The 20,997-nt window shown below is 42.5% G+C and overlaps 1 non-coding gene across 5 annotated transcripts; it reads right to left on the bottom strand.

Annotated features, from left to right (window-relative positions):
* Positions 1-1,201: 1,201 nt before the first annotated feature.
* Positions 1,202-19,923, bottom strand: LOC116950766 (uncharacterized). 5 transcript variants are annotated; one of them, XR_012946481.1, is made up of 17 exons: positions 19,393-19,923; positions 18,999-19,075; positions 14,998-15,092; positions 14,867-14,910; positions 14,403-14,443; positions 14,166-14,233; positions 13,048-14,035; positions 11,527-11,658; positions 10,779-10,921; positions 10,097-10,486; positions 9,238-9,328; positions 8,819-8,912; positions 7,594-8,443; positions 6,233-6,373; positions 4,422-4,545; positions 2,463-2,561; positions 1,202-2,312 (listed from the first exon to the last, which is right to left on the bottom strand). It is a non-coding gene; the product is annotated as an uncharacterized LOC116950766 (transcript). The 5 variants fall into 5 exon arrangements; XR_012946480.1 differs by having other exon boundaries at positions 11,527-11,655; XR_012946483.1 differs by having other exon boundaries at positions 11,527-11,601.
* Positions 19,924-20,997: the final 1,074 nt, after the last annotated feature.

Genomic DNA, 20,997 nt, shown 5'->3' with positions numbered 1-20,997 from the left:
TACTTTGATAGTGCATTGTCTTTGAGCTGTACGCCTTCTGGCGTCATGTGGTCGAGCACCAATTGGGTCGAGGCTCAAAAGAAAGCCGCCCTTGGTGTGGACCAATCAGTCTTATAGTATGTTTTTTGTTTGCATTTTGACTGCAGGTATTTTGGTTAATGCAGACATGAATCCTTGTAAAAAGATTTCAGTTTTGTTGCCAGAAAAAAGGGGGAAAACCCTATTATTAAAGCTTGATTCCATCTATCACTCGGCCTTAAGATTTACATTGAACTGCCCATATAGGACTCACCACTGTGATCTCTACATTGGGTCAAACTTAACATCTCTTACTTAATGTTCGACGGCTTGTGCACCAGATACTATTTACTCACGATGTACTTACAAAAAAATCCGCAGACTACCTGCTGGATCTCCTCTCTGTTTCAAAGAACAAATTTGACCTCAGGTCTTCGCTCATTTACCAGCTTCACATTCCCTATTGCCGTACAAAAACTGGAGGATGGGCCTTTGCTATTGATGCCCCCAGGGTCTGGAATGCTAATGCCAATAAACTGCAACTTGAATCGCTACCAGTGAGATCTTCTCTCAAAACTGCTCGAGAGGAGCTGTACACCCCTAGCTGCCACTGCTATTCATTGGCGTAAAATGTTTCGCTCCGGATAACGCTGCAAAGTATTCTGTATTTTGATTTAGCGTGCTGATCTTAAAGGTGCATTGAAATATTTGATACTCCGACTGTTGCTTGTTGTTGTGGAGTAACTCATGCAGCCAGCCATATGGCTCTAGGATTTGGTGTTACATGTTATTTATGTAGTTTATTGTAAAAATTCGGTCACAGTCCCTATGATCACTGTTACGTTGCAATTATTGCTTTATTTTTTGATGATTTCGAAAAGTTTTTTGGTTTGGACGTTTGTTTTGTTGTAGTATGTAGTTAGACTAATGGTCTTAATCTAAGTTTTCTTGTGGTTGTTGTTGTTTGACTTGCATCCCACTGGGATTTTTTGCACACAGCGTTGATGTACGGTGCTTTTTTCAGGAATATCTTGCTGTTTTTTTCATGGATTTTCTGTTTGCACAGTCACATAGTCACTTTAAGATGTTTTCTTGTTCGTGTTTTTGTTTGTTGTTTGTTGTGGTTGCACCCGATTCAAGAGCCGAATGGCTCACAGGGCTATACTAAAATAAATGAATTGAAAACGTTGCTCAATCGCACTTTAATGATCTGTTTCAACATCCAACCGCAAACACTTGTAAAACTGAGCAATAAACAGTAATGCATAAACTAAGTTTTAAGCACTAACAACAAACTATGCTCTTCACCAGGGCTTACTTTAATTGAATAATTTCTGGATCACTGGTATACTCCAGTAAGGTATGTTGCTAGTCGGCACAGCCAGAGTCAAAGGTATACTGGATGTGGTGTGACGGGTGTGGAAATATTTTCTGGATCGCCAACTGGGGCAGACCCAGCTGTAATCGATCTCTGATAACCATCTGAACAAAGAAGTACATTTTCACATCAACTACACACATGTGGCTTTTACATTGTAGAGCAGTTGCAAATAAATATGCAATGAACTGGCATTAACAACAGTCATGCTCTGTGTGAGCAACAGATTTTCACATCAAACCTGACCCAAAAATAACAAAGCCAGCGGCAACTGGTCGATCGGGTTTGTGGTGGGGTCCTGGCCCCAACGCCCCATACAGACCGGCAGTTACAGAGCACAGACTTCATAGCACACTCGTTCTAACAGCAGACAGCTCATCGTGTTCATTAGACACCTGGATTGATCATTAACTCAGTGAGGGTGGCAACAAACAGCAGATGGATTGAATCACACGCCCACCAGCACTTACAACCCAAATCCCCGACGCCCTGAAATACACTCGGCACCATAACGGCCTACGATGAGCAAAGTGGAGTCATATTTTGGCTTGGGGAGGCCTTCATCCAGCAGTCCATTAACCGTGGCTGATGATGAAGAGGACTAGTGGAGTAAAATTAAATTAAATGTTTAGTTAGCAGCATTGGCTGCTGATTGAACCGGTGCTTGAAGAAGAAAGAGCCGCATGCTCGCTACTTGTGTGCTTGCTCGCAACTTAAGAGCATTCCATGCTGCTGGAGGACTGAGTTGAGGTATGATCAGCGTGTTTGGTTCCTTCGCTGCATAGGAAATCCCAGTTGTCTGGATTATTAAACAGGTCGTTAATGTAGTACATGGGACAGAGTTCAGAATTCTGCACCAGCAGAACCTTCTTTGGATATGTGAATATCTGACAGCCTTCACATCCAGTGAGGTCACCTGTAATAAATAAAGTTGTGCGAAAATGTGAAAGGGTGTGCAGATTTTGCAAAGAAATTACACATAAGCTAAAATAACAATGTAATTTGTTTATGTACACTATTAACTGAAAATGTAATCAGGCTGTTCAATGTGAAAGCTATTACTTACAGTCTCGCGATGGCAAAATAAAGTATTTAGTGATGGGGACATCCCTGGGTTTAGTGCCAGACTGAGTCTCACTGTGGACAGGTGTCTCTTGGGCAAAACCTGTGGACATAAATGCCAAACATAAAGACCTAGAGAAGACATTATAGCATTCATTGTATGGGGAAAAAAACGGGATGCATTAATCATCCCACATTCATCACACAGATCCGACTGGTTTTGACATTTAATTATTGAGTAAATCGACAAATGAATCAATTGAATTATGCTTGGCTGAACTGATAATTGACGTGGTGACTCGGAAAGGATGTTGACCATAAAGAAAGTTAACACCAGACGAGAAACGTCACAATATGTGAGAAATAAATGCAAAAAGTTGTATCTAACACCGAAAGAAGTCCACCATACATACATACATAACAAGGGTTATTTAGGAACAACATGCCTATTCACGAATTATTTTTACCTAAACCATGTAAGCACTAATGGCGAAGATGATAAACCACATACAACTGTAAGCCTGTGTGTACTTTATTATATTAATACTAAATGCAATCCAATTCACAAGCCTTAGACAAATATATAATTTCTCCCCTTGCTTAAAGTACGTCAAGTCGCCTTCACAAGCTTAAGCAAATATACATTACAGAAAGTTAAACATTAACATTACACTTTGTCCTACAGTTTTTACAATCGTTTCATGAAACAGTACATATACACAATAAGAATACAACAATCCATCGACAACCGCCGCACGTTACACTCCTGAATAGTAAGGCATATGGGAAACCGTGGCTGCAGTTGCACTCGCCAAAGCCAACGTTGCCTGTTCCTACGCTAAACACAAATGAAATACGCAATAACATAACAAAAAAAACAATAAATGTTCAAGTAGCATCATTAAAAACGATAAAATTATGTTATTTCCCTTTTATACTGAGGGATGAAGTCCATGGTAATGACGTTGAGGTAACAACGGGGGAGGCGATTGTTCGAAGGAAGAGGGGCTCTGCCCCCCCCCCACCTGGTGGTGGGAAGAGAGCGGTGGCGGGAGCTGGGAGACGAGAAGATGCACGGAGGGAACACATTGCGGGGTGATTTGAAATTACAAGTGCCAGCCGCCATGCTCAACCGCGAATACACAAAACTCGGTGCCGCGGTTGGCAAAGTGGTATGCCGCAAGGATACGGAAATATCGCGGATGGCGAGGGGATGCTGTAATAACATATCGATGCTATCAAGTTACTTCCTTAAGCAGCAATATGTAGTGACTGTACTTGTCACTGTATGGTGCCGGGCTTGCGAAGTCACGGCCGGTAACGTTGTGATTAAGGGCAGCCCGGGTTATGGGCTGCAGTACCAACTCTAGCGGTGGTTGGGTGAGCGCTGGTTAGCGCGGAGGCATCGCGAGCAGAGTGCGGTGCGGGCTCCCATTGAGGGAGCGAGGGGGAGCGTCAGCCAGCCAGGGTTACTCTGGGGCATGACACTCTGGCTGACCTGTTGTCACGTGACCGGACGATACTGGAGGGGGGCCACCGGTGGACGGGGGCCGAGGGGCGGTCACGTGGTTCTGAGAGGCTCTCGGGAACATTCGAGAAGGAGCTATAGAAGCCTGGAAGGTGGGCGGGGCTGAGGGCGGAGCCAGCCCCAGCCCGGGAGCATATAAAGAGAGCTCTGTGAGGAGCTCGGGGTTCTTCAAGTGTTGGTGTTCGAAGATCCACGTTGGGGAGAAGAAGCATCTAGCCACGCGGTCCGGGACCCAGTTCGTGGTCCGGACCGGGATAGCGAACCGTGTCTAGTTCTGCCGTAGCGTGGTTAGATGGGCATTCGAGACCCGAGCGTAGGTTGTGTTATGTTACATACTGTTATGTGAATAGTGTTGCTCCCAACATAACGTCTGCGACTCAGTTGGACTCACTACAAATACATGGCATTGTATTCACAACATAATTCAATACGCACGAGCAGCAATGTTTGGTGTATTCGATGTCGAAACAGCGACTGCAATGCTTGGAATCGCCAGAGGTGCGGATGGGTAGTTTTCACGTTTAGCATAACTTGACATCATTCTTCCCTCGTACAATACCTGAAAGAAGGTAATTACATGAGCAAGGCTTCACAAAGTAAACCAAAGCAATATTAATATTGACACGGTTTGCACCATGATCTAATAAGAGCAAACACTGAATGTGTGTGCGTTTGGGGCGATGCCGATGGGATGTTGACAAATTCTTAAGTGCACTGGGATTGAATGTCACATGTTTGGTACCAGACACTTAATATTACTCATCTCAAAGCGTTTGGTCTTGCTTGTGCTGCAAGGCTCTCCGATGTGTTTTCGGGTTGTGCCGTGTTTGTATGCACGGTAGGTAGACAACCATGCTAATCGGAGGTGTGGGGGAAGGACTACAAACTAAACGCAAAAAACAGTTCTAAAGAAATGAGTTTTCAATATCTGTGGGACCTTTTTGCCAGTATCAAAAATGATGAAAGAATAACAATAGCTTTACCAAATTTTGATTTAAAGCTTTCGTGACTGCAAGGATTCATATTCTTGGTTCTTTCGGTAAAGTCACGTTGAAGGGACAATAAAATAATAAAATATATAAAACAATAAAATTCTCACGACGTTTCGACTGTAACACAGTCATCATCAGGTGTGAAAAACCAACGGCAAGAAGCATTGGAAAGAAGTGGCGGTTTAATAAATACAAACCGCCACTTCTTTCAAATGCTTCTTGCCATTGGTTTTTCACACCTGATGATGACTGTTTGTGTTACAGTCGAAACGTCGTGAGAATTTTATTGTTTTATATATATTTTATTATTTTATTGTTTCCCTTCAACGTGACTTTACCGAAAGAACCAATAATATAATAGCTTTACCACTTTGTTTTTTTCGGTAAAGTCACATCGGTAAAAAAATCAATAAAATAAAAACCAAGAGTATGAATCCTTGCAGTCACGAAAGCTTCAAATCTAGAAATAGCTTTACCCTTTCTGGCAATCATATTTTTTGATACTGGCAAAAAGGTCCCGTGGATATAACTGCTCGACCCGAGCTATTAAGTATCCTGATACTTGCATTGTCTCTGTACTGTTCATCTTTTGGCATTCTCTGGTGTAACACTGGTTAGACAAGGCCATAAAGAAGGAGGCCAGTCAGTTTCACAGACAATGCGAACATTATCAGAGTACAGTAAAACCTTGGATTGCGAGCATAATTCGTTCCGGAAACGTGTTTGTAATCCAAAGCACTCGTATATCAAAGCACTCGTATATCAGTTGTGATCACGTGATGCTCGGCAGACAAAGCGTATACATACTACTCGTATTGCAAGACCTCGCTCGTTTATCAAATTAATATTTATTTCAAAAAATTGCTCGACTCGCAAAACACTCGCAGACCAAGTTACTCACAATCCAAGGTTTTACTGTATGTCTGTTTACATGTTTTACCACAAGTGTGTGTGTGGTTAATGAAGACTTGATGCCTTGCAAAGGGTATCTATTTGGAGTGTGAACATCTTAACACCTGTTTTATTTCCATAAAGGGTAAACACCTATTCTTATTTTTTAATGAGTTTTCAATATTTGACGTGACGTCCGGCGTCAAGCTCCGGCACATGGAGCAAAACGTCAGATGTCATTGCCGAACAAAGAGCGGCACGACTGCACACTGCATCGGAAAAGTGACCATGGCAAATCTCATCAACCCTGAAAAATAAATATTGATGGCATGCTCCTTTAGAGCGTGGCAATAATGCACGTACCACGCTAGCAGTAACGCTCCACTTGGGGTTGGTGTTGCTTGCCAAGAGCGCCTTATGCCACAGCATCGGGGATTTGTACGTCGCCAGCTGTGGCGTGAGGATTGTCCCATTCATCAGCAAAGTGGCATAATGCACCGTGCCCTGTGAAAAGAGGCATTGACACGCATATCACAATTATTCCACAAATGGTTACTACTAATCCCGTATATTGTTTTACAATCCTGTTATATATTTTATACGGTACTTTTGTCAATGTACTAATGGATTAAGGACTCCCCATAGTGTGTTGCTCAATTGAGTTGAGTGACCATACTCCACCATGCTGGTCAGTGCGGGTTGGTGAAGGTGGATCAAGGACGAGTTCAGATATCACTCGTCCACCAGTGTCAAATGTGGCTGGGAATCAAACTCAGCGTAATGCACTAACCCCTGAGCCACCACGAGTAAATATTATCTTTCTATAAAGTTATCTATATTTAATAATTGGGCCACAAAAAATATCACTGTCAACTAAACTCTTTTGCACACTGAAATATTCTGACATGGATCAGAGCCTTCCACATTTGAAGAACTGTCATGATTCAAGGCAACTATTCCTTTCAATAATTATTTTTCAAGGATCGGGTGTCCTTTGTCCCGTTTCTTACGTTTTTCCACTGTTACATTTTGTTTGTGCCGTCTATTTCACTCCATCGGACTAATTGGATGTTTGTACATGTACAGCCCTTGTCAATCCACTGCTGGACGAGGGCTCCCTCACGTTGTGCAAGCCGTGGGGAAGTTATTTGACCATACTTCACCATTGTGGCCAGTGTGAATTGAAGGTGGGGATCACAGGCGTGGTAGCATAGCACAGTGCAACTACATTGTGTTGCTCATTATATAGACCCGCAAGCCTGTAACACTTTTTTTTACTGCATGGCGGTTACCCATACAAGCACTATTCAAGCTCAAACCTGCTTAGCTTCCGAGATCTGACGCGTTCAGGGACATTCCGGGTCAATTGGTCATCGGCAAAGCTGCAAATAATGTTTATAAACTAAATAATTGATTATTGTGCGCATGAAACAATATTCGTTTTGTGGAGTAATCAGTTTTAATCGACGATTCACTACATTTTGATTTAAAGCTTTCGTGACTGCAGGGATTCATATTCTAGGTTCTTTCGGTAAAGTCACGTAGAAGGGAAACAATAAAATAATAAAAATATAAAACAATACAAATATAAAACAATATTTTTATAATTTTATTGTTTCCCTTCTACGTGACTTTACCCAAAGAACCAAGAATATGATTCACTACATGCCTAATTGTGATCACTTGCGTGTCCATGTAATTGCATTCAACACTTTGCGTATTACCTTCACATTAATGGAGAGAACATCTTTCCCGGGTTGTAAAACCCCTCGATGAACGAGCTGTCGATAACTGAGAAACGACGGAATGCTTCCCGTGACATCTGTCTGACTTTCAGTTGGCCGCATGATGACCTCTCCCGGTGCAGCTCCAACATCTATTTCCAGGTCCGCATCCTGACGTTCTACGCCTCCTTTTTGCTGTCCGCGTAGCCGGGTGTAGTCGTGTTCAATTGTAGGATGCCTTGTAACACTTAAAATCTGTGGTGTGTTTTGAAGACCGACAACCGACATATGTGATACGTATTCATTTTGTGCTCCCGCTGACAGACCTTTCGCAAGTATTTGCACTTGGCTGTCACAGGGTTCATGTGTCACTGCTGAACTCTGGCCGCTGCTTGTCTGTGTGCAGCTGATCAAACTATCGGGGATATAAACCACATCCTCAGAATCAAAAGTCGTATTTCCTTCTTGCACTATAGTAGCTCCGTCCCTCTGCACTGCATAATCGGTGATTGGCAGAGCAGTCGTGTTTTCCGAAGTACATGGAATGACCACAGATGATCCCATGGTTTGTTGTTGTTCTACTTGCACAATGCTGTTTGGAACCTGAGCAAAGTCACTCGATTTCACAGTCATTCCCGATGCCGAGGGCGTTTGTTCCTCCTGAGAATTTCCGCTCTCCAACGTCTGCTGCTGAATCTGCAACTGCTGTTTAAGTTCTTGCTGGAAAGTCTTGTATCTTAAGCTGAGCTCCCTGTGAGTTTTGAGTCGTTCCAATAATTTTCTTTTGCGAATCATGAGCAGATCCCACAGTTCACTATTTGCTTTGGCTCGGCACACACTTGAGTGCTTTCTAAATGTAAACAAAGCAGGTCAATGTGAAAAAAGTTAACGTTTGTAATGTTACGTCACATTTTTAAATACACACATTGTGTTTTAAAATATACACAAATGGTTCTTGTACATTAAAGGTGCTACTTTCTTGCTGACAATTTTCAATCTATTTTACGTAATGTAATAATAATAAAAACTTGTATGGGGTTTGACTGATAGGGAGAACACCACAACTACCATTCCCAACCAGCCAAATGTAAAGCGTTATAATGTTTGCCTCCAATTAATTTGTTAAGTTTATGGCACTCTAAGGAGGAAAAAAAAGTATTACTTTGAAGGTACTGAATATACAGATTAAAAACAACAATGTCAAAGATGCCGTTTCACTCATTACGTGCTGTTGCTCAAAGAATACGAGTCTTTCTTTTGACGTTGAAGCAGAGTGTTTAGCGTCAAATGCATCTTCTGTATAGCTTGTTTGTATTTGTCTGTTAAAATAAAAAAATAATTTAGTTATACTTCACATGTAAAACTTCCCATATGTAATGCGTTAACCTACTATCTTATTGCACATAAACCTCAACCATGATTACAACTTATCGAATACATCTAATTTCAAATCAATCTGATTGTTCTTGATCACATTTGCCATTTTTATCCAGTACATTTTTTTTACCACGTAACACAATTATCACAAGTCGTACCTTGCAGCTTAAAAGGGAGTGTGATATATGTACGGTCACAAGCTTAAAAAAAACATTCATGTTTTAAGACATGTTTTCTACAAATGAAGAAACTGATCTAAAATTGTACCTGCTTTTCCAGTCAATGAAAGATCCCATGACTTTATGGACTGCAGGGTGATCTTGATATCGTCAAGTTCTTTTATAGCCTCCTTAAATACCTAAGTAGCATTCATTACAAAGCAAAAACAAAGATCCCCCGGGTATGCTTTCAATAGACTGTTGGCACAAACGCCGATAGTGAGCACCTACTGAGGCCAGCATGGCACACGATTGGATGCTGCCTTTGTTTCCCCAGTGATGATGTTACATACCAGTTACTAATTTCAGGCTGAGTCCAAATACCGGTGGTATTGGTGGCCTGGGACCGGTGAAGGTATTCACCATTGATGTTGGCCATGACCGTTCACCGGGTTCGTAGGGCAGTGCGCTAACCACTACACCTCCGCTCCCCAGATCTTTTAAAGCACGTATGCGCTGATCAAGTCATTTATCGTTTGACCCCCAGCAACTAAGGAATGTATATTTAAAACACATCTTATTTTACAAAAAAAAATGTTCCCCTCAATTGTTGTTCATTTCATTTAAAATAAATGTAACATTTGTGTATCTGAAAAGATACAGAAATTGTAAATACTTGCAATTGTACTCATGATTGTACGTGTGTATTTTTGTGCGTAGGAGTCCATTTAATAAATGAATGCATCATTACATCCATATTGATGAATAAACACACTTAAAGATTTGAGGTACAATATAGCAACTAATTATCGTATATCCACGGCTAGCCTCCCCACTAATTATCGTATGTCCACAGCTAGCCTCCCCAAGGTGTCAACAGCTCAAATTCTCGTAATCCAGCACACAAGCTGATTGTGCCGTGGGCACGTTCCCTTCTTTAGCAACTAATACCTCTGTAAAACCTGTACCTGAATGAGATGGAGCTGTTTATCACTTGAAGGTCCTTGTCCTTTCTTCCTTCCTGGTTTCATTGGATATTTCTTCCCTTCTGGACAGTGGTCCTTCAATGCCACATCACAGCTCTGTCTGATGTCTACCTCGCTAGCAGATTTGCTGCCACTATCAGGGCAGTGACTTCCCCTAAAGGCAGTCACTGGCTCATTACTTGCTTCACCTGCAGGGCAACGGGCTGGCTCGTCCACGAGTAATCTCGTTTGGTCACCATCGGCGCACTGTGCTTTAGCCCAGCTACTCAGCAGATGTTGCACCCTGGCACCTTGACACAACTCGAGGGCGGTTTTGCCGTGAGCATTTTTCATCCGGGGGTCTGCGCCATTCTCTAGCAGGCACTGCACCACCTGCACACACAACCACAATATAAACACATTTGGTGACACCGTATTGCAAGCTTAATATAAAAAAAACTGAACACATTACATTCTTTGAATAACACTGCCTTAAAAGGAAATGTATATTCCAGGCAATGTTTTGGGCAGTGACACTTTTTCACGGCCCATGTTGAATGGCATTGAAATGATGCACTCCCAGAAGGCCGTGTGGCTGTATCAAGAATACTGTACTTTTATTCGTGTTAGGTGCAAGGGCAGATATGGGAAGGAGGCGAATTGTACGTCGAAGGTGCACCGTTACCTTCCAATGACCACACTTGGCAGCGTCGTGCAGAGGGGTAATGTCATCCAAGCCACGGCAATTAACCCTTGCTTTGGCTCTGACCAATTCCAGAACTACATTCACAAACCCATGAGTACTCGCTACATGCAGTGGCGTCCAACCTTAAGAGTAAAAACAAACTTATTCGTAAACTGAGAACGCGTTTGTAAAGAATGTTTCTATAATGCGTTTAACCTCAGAAGTATCTAGTGAACTGCAGGAGACGACGTCACCGGAAAATTGCATCATTGGGTGGGGCAAGGCACGTGCTAGGCTTGTGATGCGATTGTCTTGGTATAGAAAGGTTTTTTTAGGCAGTTTTTTTTATTACCACGTGTTGGGAAACCCTTGTCAGTTTTTTTTATAGCGTCCTGATTAACTACCCAACTTTGCACTAAAGTTGTATTTATCTTCACGACAGTTATCGTGACCTCTCGTTACAGGCGAGAGCTAATGCATTAATGTGTTTCTTAGTTGTGTAACATTTTAAAAATGCCATGTTATGGCCAAATTATTTGGTGATACTGCATTGCCAGTGCTAAACAGGCAAAAAATAATGATTCATACAAGAAAAAAAATAGGCAACGTTCAGGCAGTGGCTCTTCATCACAGCACACAGAGGCAAGAGTCAAATGGACAGTATGTTCCAAGTAGATATAATAAATGTCACGTGATGATGTATTTTTTGGCACGAGCAAAGCATGTTTAACACCAACAGAAAGCTCACCTGCATAATCCGGAGCATTGACGTCTGATCCACTCTGAATCAAAGATTTCACCTTTGACAAGTGACCTTTCAATGCTGCAAAATGAAGTTGCGTCTCTCCTTTAATGTTGCACACGTTCACGTAGTTATCTGCTAAACAACAAGTGCTTACATGGATTAAAATACAAACTTTAACAGATTTAGCTTGGACCTAATCACCCGTAATGCATCCAATCTCATTAGATCCCGGCAACTGAGCAAGTTGAGCCTGGTTAATGCTTGGATGGGTGACCATAAGTGTGTTGTCATAGGGCTGTGGGGCTACAATGTGGGTCGAGCAGTGGGCAGCAGACACATCCACTGCTGTAACTCTCGACTTGTGTGCTCCATTCCTTCACCATCACTAACCATTGTGGTGGAGCATGTGGCTTGCCCCTCATCTAACAGTGGATTGGCAAAAGGACTGTACAAGCTTACATAAAAATATTAGGCACTAAACATCATTAAATTACTTCGAGACCACCACACTACAAATATATGAACAATTGACAAATACCCTTCTTAATGTGACCACTTAAGCTCATTGTGCTTATGCTGTCAATTGAAAAAAAGTACACAACACTAAATGTTAACTTAGACTTAGAAGTCTGGGTTCATACTACAATTGGCTTTCACTTATCCAGGAAAGCCTCATGGAGTTTCAAGACTGTTTCATGAGGGTCCTGCATTGGGATGTTTCCGCTAATTCCAATATTGTTTGACATGTGGGTGGAGGGCTGGGGTACCCAGCAGAAACCCACAAAAACAAGCTCCACACACGAGTCTAAGAATCCACTGCCATCTCCTGGCCAAAAATATTCTGAACATGTACGACTAGTCGAAAGCCCGTTGAGATTACAAGCCTCTGTTGCAAGGGCAACCACAGTTAAAAAAAGAATGAAAACATTTCCAAAATTACAAATATAAACCACAAAAGTTATTACCACAAACATATGACAGAAACGAATCGAAGCTATTGCTCTCCGTTGCGTTTTTAGTTTGCACCACGTGCTGTTCGTGCAGCCAAATGTCTGACATCATGCCGAACATGCGGCAAAACACAAAAACCCATCATAGTTAGACTGCACAACCGCATATATAAAATGAAAAGGATGTAGATGGCGATGAACACAAATATTTTAAGTTTAATTACCCTTGCAAAGAATAAATTCTTCGTAGAAAACCGATTGAGAGGGAATAGCTGTTAAAAGTAAAATAGACGATGTATTTTTAGACTTAAAACTTTCGTGACTGCAGGAATTAATATTCTTGGTTCTTTCGGTAAAGTCACGTAGATAGAAAACAAAAATCTAAATTAGCTACATTTGGAGGTTTGCCCCCTCTTTTCTCTCCACCTGAAGAAGACCGCTTGTGTTGCGATCGAAACGTCGTGGGTTTTTTGCTTTTAATTTAGATTTGTGTTTTCTATCTATGTGACTTTACCGAAAGAACCAAGAATATAGACTATGTATACATGCGAATGCATCACACAAGTCAACGTACGTGTCTCTCTTTTGATATTTTTGACTCCTCTCCAGAAAAAAGTTGGTGGGCCATCTTTCCACTTTCTTGCCAACCGTGACGACTTTCTCACTTCGGGTGGAAATTGTAAATCGAAATTTGAGTATTCTGTTGAATCCAGCAACACTTCAACACTGCAGCTCTCTACATTATTCTCAGTAATTTGTCCTGCAGTATGCTCGCCACACAGCACATCTAATGAACAAGAGGTGTTTGAGGCATCATCAGCAATGGTGTCTTCCTGACAACTCAGTGGCGATGTCGTCTTTGAGCAAGAAGTAACTTCATCCACTTTAATATTTCCAGGATTTTCAGCGCAGCTATCAGTTCTTTCTTTGTATTTTGCACATGTTCTCAATTTCTCATTATATTTATTCTTTGGCACATTAGTTTCAATTGCGTCTTCCAAATATATAATTTTCATCTCTTTCCAGATGGTCACTAATGGTAATGTAGCCGCGAAGGTTTTAGAATCAACGTCAATCGTGTTCAAAGTGTCAATCGCTTTGTCTGATGAATCCGTTACTGTCATAGAGCTCTCCTTGCTCTCCTTCTGGGTGATCGATATGTTCTTAGGTCTTGTAGGCAGGGCAGCGATATCACTTGGGGTACTCTCACTCGAACCAAGGACATCGGACACTTTATTCGATATATCAACTTTGGAAAAAACATCGTTGGGTGTGCAATTATACGAAAATGTGTTTGGAGCACTCTCTGATGAAATGCTCACTGCAGGAAGGTCTTCAGCTGGGACGGAAACCCCAAATCTAATACTAATAGGAGAGGTGTGCGAAGAATAGTGGGAATCTTTGAATTTTTTGGTTGCAATACAATCTCCAGCCTGGAGCATGGTTTGACTTTCCTCTTCAGCAGCTGAGCTTTCAGAAGTATGTGCCAGTGGGCGATACACTGACACCACATTTCCAGATATGAGGCTGATTTCAGAATCTTCATAATCTGGTTCCATTTCCTGAAATTATTAATATTGTCATGTTTAAGATAAAATATACACTTTTTACATCTTAAAATTCTATTACAATAGACACTGTGATAGCTATCTTGTAAATGAGTGGAATGTTTTTTTAAAATGTATACTTCACCTGCTGTACAACTTCTTCTCTGTCACTGGGGGGTTTAATTATCATGCCCTCACCAACTCCCACCAAGACTAAAGGCAAAAGCACAAACAACATGACAGTACATTCTTGTGCACACATGTTCACAACTAGCAGCTGCAGTATATTTTATGATTTTGCCCATTTAGAATGCGAGTGTATATTATGTGTTATGTACAACAATTATGATACGATTTATTTTAACTTCGTGACCAAAAAAACCTTTGGCTTCTTCAGAAGAATGTACATTTTTCTTCGAAATGCTGAAATAGACAAAAATGCCATAATTGAGCAGAGCCACCGTCATGTTGAGTCTGTAAAACAATCCCGATGTGCATATTTAATAATAAAGGTTTTTGGGTGACATCGCGTGGAAAAAAACAGCTGAAATTATAATGTAAATATTTACACAATATAATCCAAAAAAAACTTTTATTATGAATGATATTGGCCGCAAAAGCCTACATGTTAAACATTATAATTTCAGCTGTTTTTTTCCATGCTATCTGTGCTCTTATTATATTGCAGGATCCAATTTGGAAGGCTGCAACTTGGAGAGGCCTTCATCCAGCAGTGAATCGAGCATAGCTGATGATGCTGAACCATCACCAATGTCAGCACAATGTAGCGTGGGAAAAATATTTATATTGTCAACTTTAAATCTGAGGAGCACATGTAACACTTACATTTCATCAAAGAGAGATTGGGAAAACCCTTCCTCTTCCATTTCCTGTGAATAATTGAACATGTTACCATCTTTTCTGTGATTACATGAATATGCAACACAATCAGAAAAAAATATAATAAAAGGCTTAACCTCCATGGCGGGCGCTGAAGGGTTAGTCTCGAGTCCCCAGTGCTGAATGTTTAATTTTATTTTGGGCACGACTGCGATCACCGGAGAGAGCCTTTCTGGAACATAAACATTACATTCGTCATTTGGACTTAATTACACAGATACGTCAAGGTGGCCCATGATATGTTGGATTACAAAGCCGGTTCAAATCGGAACAGCCAAATGTGATTACATTAGGCCAAGTGTAGTGAATTGATCATCTTAGCCTAGTCACTAATATTCATCATTTCCAGTCTTTTGTGAATCCAATGCTGGATGGATTCCTCATGCCATGTCAGTCATGGGAGTTCTTTGCTCATATTTAACCACACTGGCGAGTGTGGGGGCGGGGAGAGTTGGGGACCAGGCCTGATTCAAATATCACTCGCCACCAGTGGCGGCTCGTGACATTGGCACTAGGTGGGGCTGTTGTGAGTGACCTCTGAAAATATGGTGTTCTAATTAAGAAAAACCTCATCATGTTATTGGCCTTCCCGTGAAAATTATATAACGGTGTTATCTACCAACACTAGGCATTTATAAACAACTAGCGGGAAGTACCCGGCATTGCCTGGGCAAAAAATATATTTCAAAACTTCTCTTAAAAACATAACATATACAGAGACAAATACTAAGCTTTTGTGAAAGCCCAGCGTGCGGTTTGTCTGTCCATTTGTCCGTCAACAACATTATAAGAGGCTTGCAGAAGTCCAAAAAGTTATAGAAAATGGGGGGTAAATAGTTGATCTAAAAGGCTTCCGAAAATTGTAGATCCCCCCCCGCCTCCAAAAATATGTTTACCCCCGCGTAGGCATATATCCCTAAACACCCTACACACAATAGAGTGACTAGTATCTAGTGACTCTATAGTAGTATCTGACTCTACAGTAGCACCTGGCTCTACAGCAGTATCTACTGACTCTTTAGTAGTATCTATTTACTCTATAGTAGCATCTACCGACTCTACGGTAGTATCTACCGACTCTATAGTAGCATCTACCGACTCGATAGCAGTATCTTCTGACTCTATAGTAGTATCTGCAGACTCTATAGCAGTACCTGCTGACTATAGCAGGATCTACTGACTCTATAGTAGTATCTACTGACTGTAGTAGTATTTACTGACCGGAGTAGTATCTACTGACCGTAAAGTATCTACTGACCGTAAAGTATCTACTGACTGTATAATAGTATCTGATTGTAGCAGTATTTACTGACCGTAGTGGTATCTACTGACTGTAGTAGTATCTCCTGACTCTATAGTAGTATCTGCAGCCTCTATAGCAGAATCTGCTGACTATAGCATTATCTACTGACTCTATAGTCGTATCCGCCAACTCTGTAGCAGTATACTGACTATAGTGGTATCTACTGACTGTAGTATTATCTACTAACTCTATAGTAGTATATACTGACTCTACAGCAGTATATACTGACCGTAGTTGTATCTACTGACTATATAGTAGTATCTACTGACACTATAGTAGTGTCCACTGACTATAGTAGTAACTAACTCTAAAGCAGTATCTGCTGATTAAAGCAGTACCTGCTGATTATAGCAGTATCTACTGACTATAGTAGTAACTACTGACTCTACAGTAGCATCTACCGATTCTGCAGTAGTATCTCCCGACTTTACAGTAGTATCTACCGACTCTATAGTCGTATCTACCGACTCTATAATAGTATATATCGACTCGATAATAGTATCTAGTAAGTATATTTAGTAAGTATACAAAGTGCTGTTGTGAGGCCTAGTCCCGTGGAGAGCCCCTGGCCTTGCCTAGATTGCCCAGCCGGCCGAGGTGGCACCTTGGCAGGCTGGGCTGCTATACCCCCCCCCCTCGCCACGGTCCGCTCTACAGTAGCAGTAACAACACACTCTACAGTAGTATCTACCTACTATATAGTCATATATACGACTCTATAATAGTATCTATTGACTCTATAATAGTACTAACTTCACAGAGTGTAGTGGTGAGACCTAGTCTTGTGCAGAGCCCCTGGCCTCGCCTAGATTTCCCAGCCGGCCGAGGTGGCACCTTTGCAGGCTGGGCTGCTACACCCCCCCCACTACCCCCCCCCGCCTGCTCTACAGTAAAAGTATCTAAGGGCTATAATATTAGTATCTACCGACCCTATAGTAGTAAGTGCACACATTGGGGGGGGGGGGGGCATCAGTGTGTGAAAATTTTACCTCAGTGCTGTGTATTTTTTTAGCATTTTGAACGCGAATGAAAGATTCCCCCCTCCGCCCACCGATCGCGCGTGCGCGTTGCTTTCTCACGCATGCACAGATGTGTGCTTTGGCACGCACTCAGCGTAGTAATATAATAATAAATAGTAATCAATTGTTAATTTAACTACAAAAAAAGTCGACGGATGTAAAATACAAATAGCGCTGGCTCACCCCGGGGCTTATCGCGTGGTATCTGGGTACTTTTTTTTAAACGTAAACCACAGTTTGTGAGTTAATCCGTCGCAAGTTGCGTCCACACAAAGACACAGAAAAAAATATACTTTATAGGTAAGAACACAAAACAACAAAGCACTTAAATGCAGTCCCCATGACCCTCAAGTCCATGCTACACAACCCCTTTGACACTGCCAAAAGAACAATGAAAGATCAGCTGACACGCCTCAACAAAATTAGCCAAGGAAACCAAGACACCGCATACTGTACAATAACAGCATCATACTGTCGTACACCCACCTAAGTGTATGCCACGACCTGCTATATTTGCACAGTGCCACCTAGCGTTGTGACATCGTCATTACAGCCACGGGCACCTTTTCACCGCCCTGAATTGCTCTCAAACGGCGTGGCTACAATGCGAAGCTCATTTCAAAGAATGAAGGGAAATCTCTCACTCGGACGCCTTCACAGCTGCCCCGAGACCTCCCCGAGGCACAAATATGACTGTGTTTTTGCAGCGGTGCCTAAAACGAACTTAAAATATTTTGATTGAAAGCTTTCGTGACTGCAGTAATTCATATTCTTGGTTCTTTCGGTAAAGTCACGTTGAAGGGAAACAATAAAATAATATATATTTTATTATTTTATTGTTTCTCTTCAACGTGACTTTACCGAAAAAAACAACTTAAAATGTCATCTTCATTAGGCAATTCACGTTGAAAGAACCAATATAAATGTGTAAACGCAACAAAACAATTGATGTAAAAGTATTTTTTTTATATTTGAAAACTAATTTCTGATCTCCAGCTGCTTGGATGGGGCAGCAGGCGCCCCAACGCCCCCTAGTGGACGCACCGCGCCTGCTCGACGCAAATGTTTGCCTTGGCCAGGCATCAAACTCAGGTCGCCGGGTTCAGAGTGCAGTGCGTTAACCACTTAGCAACCGACCTGCCAATCGTAAAAATAAAATTAATATGACATCTGGTTTTCACTTATTTGGCATACTCCGGCTTTGATAGTAAAAATGCAGTTTGACATGCAATAAAAAAACCACTTTGCAGGGTATAGACATGGTGTGCCCCTTGTGTGGATAAAGTGGTGCAATGGCAGCTGCTGGAATCAATAGAAAGCACAGCTCATGACGTGACATCTACAGCCAAGTTAACTGGAAATTTAAAACCATGAAGCAGATGATATTACCTTCCCCCCCCCACACCCTACAACTTAATTTTCATATTCTTGGTTCTTTCGGTAAAGTCACGTAGAAGGGAAACAATAAAATATAAAACGATACAATTCTCACGACGTTTCGACTGCAACACAAGCAATCATCATCGGGTGTGAAAACCACAGCCACTTTTTTCAAATGTTCTTGCTGTGGTTTTCACACCCGTTGATGATGGCTTGTGTTGCAGTCGAAACGTCGTGATAATTTAATTGTTTCATATTTTTATTGTTTCCCTTCTACGTGGTGACTTTACCGAAAGAACCAAGAATATGAATCCCTGCAGTCACGAAAGCTTTCCATCAAAACTTCATTTTCACCATTGAAGGCAAACCCTCACACCTGCATCTCCACGTGTGATTATTCCAGCCACTTCTCCCATCATCTCATCTCTGGTGCTGCTACCATCCTGCACACGCCTGATCGACAACAACACAGCACAGTTCAACAACGCGGGGCTTTTTTGACATTCGAACATCAACGGGACGTCCGATTAGCGCGGTTGGCTACGTTATACGGTGTTGAAAGAAGCTCAACATAATGCACGTACGATGTGCAAAACCCCACCTCCCTTCGTGAATGCGTAGTTGGACTAAAGCTATGGAGCAGATGAGAACGTGTAAATATTAAGTGACGGCATCTTCCAGGTTATGCGACTTCGCGATACGCTGTGCGTGTAATCGTCAAGGGCAATCAACGAGTGGATGTTACTGTAGTCGGTCATGCTGACTCGTACCGGAGGTGGGTCTCGTCCCATTTGTCTTCGTCGTACGAGCACTCCATCAGGCTAGCAGTGGAGTCGCTATCTGCTTGATCCCTCTCAGACGCGGACATCGTGGCGTCGTTATTAATATTGTATCGATTTTATTCTGACTGGTGGCCCCAACTTCATGAGACGTGACTGCGTTGAAATTTGTATGGTGGTTTTGAGTACCGCACACGACTGTGTATTTCGTGGAACCACGTTTAATGATTAATCTCGCGACTTTTAATGAACTTCGGATGCGATGCAAATAGTACGTAATTAACTGTATAAAACTTGTCAGGTTAACACGAGGGCGCAGATAAAAACGAAAGTCCACCAAAAAAAACACGGCAACGAATTACATGAACAGCAAGTCCTCGTTTAACGCGGTGACCGCGTTCGTGAAAAGTTCCACGTTAAGCGAAAAACGCATTAAGGAAACACAAACTATGAGCGAGAAAGGATCGCACTACGTTGACACAGCGAGATGGCGGGACTTATAGCTGAGGAAGCGCCGCCGCATGACTGTATCACTCCGCGTACTGTATCACTCCGCTCAGCCGCGCAGCTCGAAAAAGTAGTTCGTCGTCGACTGCACGGCAACCGCGTTATAGCAGGACGCGTTCCGCGTTGTAACGGGACGCGTTGCGCGTTGTAACGGGGCGCGTTCCGCGTTGTAGCGGGACGCGTTCCGCGTTGTAACGGGACGCGTTCCGCGTTGTAACGGGACGCGTTCCGCATTGTAACGGGACACGTTGCGCGTTCTAACGGGGCGCGTTCCGCGTTATAACGGGACGCGTTCCGCGTTGTAACGGGACGCGTTCCGCGTTATAACGGGACGCGTTCCGCGTTGTAACGGGACGCGTTCCGCGTTGTAACGGGACGCGTTCCGCGTTGTAACGGGACGCGTTCCGCATTGTAACGGGACGCGTTCCGCATTGTAACGGGACACGTTGCGCGTTCTAACGGGGCGCGTTCCGCGTTATAACGGGACGCGTTCCGCGTTATAACGGGACGCGTTCCGCGTTGTAGCGGGACGCGTTGTAACGGGGCGCGTTGCGCGTTGTAACGGGACGCGTTCCACGTTATAAAGGGTGTGCATTGTGTGAAAAGTGTTCCCCAATGGAAAAAGTGCGTTATCGCGAAAACTTAGCTCGGAGTTACAGTACTGTAACATCACTGGAACCATAATATAGGTTTTTTTGGGGGGTTAGATCGCGTAAATATGTGTCGTTAAACCCGCCACCACCCGACAGCCAATTAGTAAGGTTTGTTACGTAAACAGAACATGCCAATTAGTTACCAGTACAGCACACCGGTGTGTTGGAGAGAGAATCTACAACATTTACAATCTGCGATTTGAAGCTTTCGTGATTGCAGGAATCCATACTCTTTGGTTCTTTCGGTAAAGTCACGTAGGTAGAAAAATAAAATAAAAAATCACGACGTTTCGATCGCAACACAAAGCGGTCGTCCTCAGGCGGAAAAAAAATCATCCAGAAGTGGAACAGCTGAACCAGCGAGAGAGAGAGAGACAGAGAGCTTGTAACAAGGCCGGAGCCAGGGAGTCAACATTGGGGGGCCAGGGGGTCTGGG

The sequence above is a fragment of the Petromyzon marinus genome, chromosome 40 (assembly GCF_048934315.1).
Source record: "Petromyzon marinus isolate PM22_M1 ecotype Great Lakes invasive population chromosome 40, UKy_Petmar_22M1.pri1.0, whole genome shotgun sequence".
Lineage (NCBI taxonomy): Eukaryota > Metazoa > Chordata > Hyperoartia > Petromyzontiformes > Petromyzontidae > Petromyzon > Petromyzon marinus.
This window is presented reverse-complemented; position numbering and strand designations above follow the sequence as displayed.